At 42.2% G+C, this 4,769-nt stretch overlaps 1 pseudogene across 1 annotated transcript; it reads right to left on the bottom strand.

The window, feature by feature from the left end:
• Positions 1–893: 893 nt before the first annotated feature.
• On the bottom strand, positions 894–3,714 carry LOC104587050 (L-type lectin-domain containing receptor kinase IX.1 pseudogene; annotated as a pseudogene). Its single transcript, XR_016075869.1, has one exon. The product of XR_016075869.1 is annotated as an L-type lectin-domain containing receptor kinase IX.1 pseudogene (transcript).
• Positions 3,715–4,769: the final 1,055 nt, after the last annotated feature.

Raw genomic sequence — 4,769 nt, 5'->3', positions numbered from 1 at the left:
TGATGAAAAAAATTGAAAAAGCTTCATTTGGAGCTTCCCAAAATGGGCTTCACACATTTTTTAGGGCAGCATCTATTGGTGACTAGATTTTTTTCCAACCAAACAAAAAAGACCAAAATTTGAGTTACTGGGGTTCTAAACAGTCGGCAGCCCACGCAAAAGATGCGCCAAGTGAGGCCTAGTCAGTGGTCATTAATTGTACTTGGTAGCAATCTACTAAAGACCAGCCTGGCCTAGCCCACAAAATTTCAGATTTAGCCTTGGATTCGTTCAAAGTCTGGAACCTAGACTAAGTTAAGTACTTTTATGAAAGTACTTTATAAAACACAAAAGTACATTTGTAAAAGTGCTTTCATAAAAGTCTTGCCATAAAAGTGCTTTCAGAAAAGTACTCTCACAAAAGTGTTTTTATAAAAGTGCTTTTGTAAAAATACTTTCTTATAAGTGTTTTCATAAAAATATTTTTATAAAATTCAAATAGGGATAATTTTCTAAATGATAATTTAAAATTCAACAAGGGACAATTTTGGAAGAAAAAAATTGAATGTATAAACACTTATAAAAAATTAGAAATTTGAGCTAAAAAAATAAATATTTATTTTGAACATATTGCCTAAATACCGATAAGTACTTAATAGTCCAAATAAATACTTATTTTTAAACACTCCCATTTATGGCCTAAACCTATATTAGGCCCAAAAGTTTGTTGGATAGACTTAGGACAAATACTTACTTTTGGTGCCTAAACTAGTTTTTAGCATGGGGCAGAGCTACCCCAATCTTGTTCTATCAAAAAAAGAAAAAGAGCCCGACTAGATGCCTAGCCGGGCCCATAATCAGCGCTAGATCAAATCATCAAACCTTACCCAAGAAGGTTTCATTGGAATGCTTCATTATCAAATAGTTATCTTTATTATATTTACAAATTTTGATAACTCGTAAATTGCATAGCCCCAAGCCCCCAACCCCAACAAATCAACCCAAAAAACAAAAATTGACACGGCTCAAAATACACTTGCTTTTACAGGTCAAAAAACGCTCACTTTTGTTCAAAAAATGGAATTAAATATTAACAAAGAAAAGTTGGATGATAATAAAATATCCAATGAATTTGCCGAGATAAGAAACGACTAATGAAAGAACCTCAACCAACCATTCTGCCTTAGAAGCACTTAACGTGGTTGTGGTTGCAGGAAGGAAGTAGAAGTTGCAGAGGATGCAGAAGGCGTGTTTGATATGGCGGAAGAGTTGGTAGTATAGCCATCGGATGAAGATTGGGCTTGGAATCCCTCAGAACCCGTTGCCCCATAAAATGATGTATTCGAAAACAAGCTGATCTGTGATGGAGGAGCAAAATAAGTGGGCACAGGCATCTTAGAAGGTAGAACGGGCAATGGAGCTTCAAAACTAAGAACATTCAACGCTTGCCTTATGGAAGGTCTGAGGTTGTAATCTGGGTGAGCGCACCATAACCCAACAATCATCAAGCATTCCAACTGCTTCTCGTCAAAACCCAGATTTAGCAATCTCGAATCTGCTGCTTCAACAAGCTTCCCTTGTCCATAGAACTCCCACACCCACTCCAACAACCGTACTTTTCCTTCTTCAGCCTTGGAATCAACCGGCCTTCTCCCACAAGCAATTTCCAGAGCCACAACTCCAAAGCTGTACACATCTGATTCCTTGCTAGCCTTCCCTGTTATAACGCATTCAGGAGCCATGTACCCCATGGTGCCAGCCAACATGGTCGTCTGTGCTCCTTCCCCATGGTCTACGAGCCTGGCCAGCCCGAAGTCCCCCAGTTTGGCATTGAAGTTGGAATCCAACATCACATTGCTCGACTTAATGTCTCTGTGAATGACACACTGCTCCCACAGCTCATGCAAATAAAGCAATGCAGAGGCTAAGCCAAGAGCTATATTGTACCTCACCTCCCATGTCAACAAACCCTTTGTTCCAAAGAGATGAGAGTCAAGGCTGCCGTTGGGCATGAACTCATAGACAAGGAGGAGTTCACTTCGTTGGTGACACCACCCCACGAGTTGCACCAAGTTCTTGTGTCGCAGTCGACTGATGATCTTCACCTCAGACATGTACTCTTTTACACCTTGCTTAGATCCTTTAGAAACTCTCTTGATGGCCACATCTGAGTTGAGATCACTCAAGAAACCTCTGTAAACCCCTCCAAATCCTCCCTCCCCAAGCTTCCCTTCTTCACTGAAGTTATTTGTGGAGCGAGACAACTCTTTGTACAAGAACCTTTTGGGTCCTGTTCCCTTTTCAAATTCATCATCCATGGTGTCATCTAAGATCACATCCTCACTGTCATAGTCATCGTCTTTGCCTCTGTTCAGCCTCTTCCTGAAAACTAACCATACCACAGTCAAGCCAGCTGCAACCAAGGCGCCTGCACCAACAACCAATCCCACCACTAATCCAGTGTTGTTCTTGTCTTCACCCGTCTCCGAATTTGAGTTACCCAGTTCCAAGCTTGAGGAGAATGCCCAGGAGTTGATGACATGCAACTGGAACGATTCGTTGTGCCTCCCTGTAGAAGCAGAAAACCCAACTGTAACCCATTCTGGTAGATAATCCCTTAGATCAACGGTATAAGAAAGATTGGGGCTCCCTGTAAATACTGGAATGTCATCGTACGTCAAGAAAACACTCAAATCTTTAGTACTGGAATTGTAAGTAATCCGAGCATTGGCTCTTCTCCCATCCTTCATACTATGAGGCCATGACACATTCCTCACAGATTCGATAGAGTTGATGTCGATACCAAGATGATCGTCACTAGGATCAAAAGGGTTTTTGAAAGTGTCGAACTCCACTGCAACAATTTGGTTTTCTGTCGTGTTGAACATGAGTCTGCGTTCAAAAAGACCAAGCGGGCTACCTGTTGAGTTCGGTGGAAGAGTGGAACCATTGGGAGCGAGGAAGAAAGCAAGTCCATCGCCGGGGATGGTGTTATTTCTAGCGTCGATGGTAAAGGAGAAATCGGTGGTGAAGTCGGTGAGATTGTTGGTGGCGTTATCCCATAGGTGCACTGGCTGTTCATATGTGGCTCGCCCGACGCTGAGATCGACGGACATGTCGATTCGATTTCTGGTCAGTTGGATGACACCGTCCGAGGGAGAAGCATTTCCCTCGTACTGGATCTCTCTGCTGTTGGTATCGAAACTGGTGAAGTTGAAGGATAATGAAGCTGCAGATGGAGTGAATATTAAGAGTAAAATCATCAACATCTGAAACTGAACAAAAAGGAAGGTCGGTGATCGGAGAACATAGAATCGTGTGTTGCAGAGAGCCATGGTAGGAAACCAAAGCTGAAGAATTGGCAAATGGGGCTTTGGTGTAAACAGAAATATAGGCGTTGGGCTTCGGATTTATGTTTCATCTGTCCTCGGACTTTTCTCAGTGGTCTGCAAGTTGCTGCGCGCGGACTGTTGATCAAGAGAAATGGGAAGGATTTTGAAAGGATCCATGTAGAGAGCTGGACTCCATTTACCAAAATACTTTGTGACCAGGTTTTAACAGAGTTGAACTCAAATTATCAAGAAATCAAAATGGTTTTTTAGTGTGTCAACTGTCAAGTAGGGAGCTTTCATTCAATTTCTATCAGAAAAAAGATGAAATAGGGTGGTTTCTTATACGAACCACCCACCCTATTTCTGGTTGTCATGGAGAGATTGTGGCCAAATAAAGTAAGAGACTACCTGAATTGACCACATGTTCAATGCTCATTTTAATATTAATTTATCAAAGTTCAAGAAGGGTTTGTTCTTCTCAGCCGGCAAGGGCGAGCTACAAAACAAGATTCTTGGTCAAAGCTACCTCGTAATTAATTCAACCTTTTTGGCTAAACTAATCGATTAGAATACCTACTCCCAATGGGGTGTCTGCGCATCAAAAGAGAACTCCCAAATGGGCCTGGTCTAGAATTCTAGACCTGCACCACTGGCCTGCGACTTTGCCACGTGGTCAATTCGATCGTATTAGTATGTAATTGTGATCAACTCGGCAATAATCCTAACTATATTTATGAGCCCATTTGGGAGGGCTTCTGCATTTGTGATGCCATGGACATGTGTTTTCAACAAGCTATTTAGAGTAGCCTCATACTTCAGTTGTGGTTTTGGCGTTTGGAGGCCCAGATTTACTTTTCGCATTTTCACCAATGCATCGTGTGGCATTTCCAAGTGGGCGGGGCACAGTCGCTCCAGATAAGGATGCTAAAAGCCTCATGACTGAAGCCGTCTCAAATGAGTTCATCTCAGCGTGGATTTGGAACATCTTTGGTGCTTGTCATTGGAAGATGTTTCAATTCACGATTAGTCACAACACAGTGTCCGAATGAGAATGTATTGATTTAGACGACTAGGACAATTGGGACAAGAGGAAGTGGTTCCCTGGCGCATCGCTTAACAGAGTCGTCTGAAAGCGGTTTTGAAGATTGAAACAAATCGACATGTTGGTCAAATGGCCACCTCATCATGTAGCGAGGGACTCTTTACATGATAAGACACGTTTTACACGTCAGATTGGAATCCACGTAATGCCCAATCAAAGGTCGAAAACGCGGCCCTAATTGGTGTTAATCCTACCCCTCCGAAATGTCAAGAGAGGCCCTTATTTGTGGGGCTACCATCTGGAAGACTGGAACTGTAACTCGGAATTGACCCCATAACTTGTCATTATTGCGTTATGTTTAGGATTCATTTGATGCCATACGATAATCGATCCCTTCAGAAAGATTCCACCTGGAT

The sequence above is a fragment of the Nelumbo nucifera genome, chromosome 5 (assembly GCF_055504915.1).
Source record: "Nelumbo nucifera cultivar China Antique chromosome 5, China Antique-T2T, whole genome shotgun sequence".
Classification (NCBI taxonomy): Eukaryota; Viridiplantae; Streptophyta; class Magnoliopsida; order Proteales; family Nelumbonaceae; genus Nelumbo; species Nelumbo nucifera.
The sequence above is the reverse complement of the archived record's forward strand: the minus strand, read 5'-3'. Positions and strand labels throughout refer to the sequence as shown.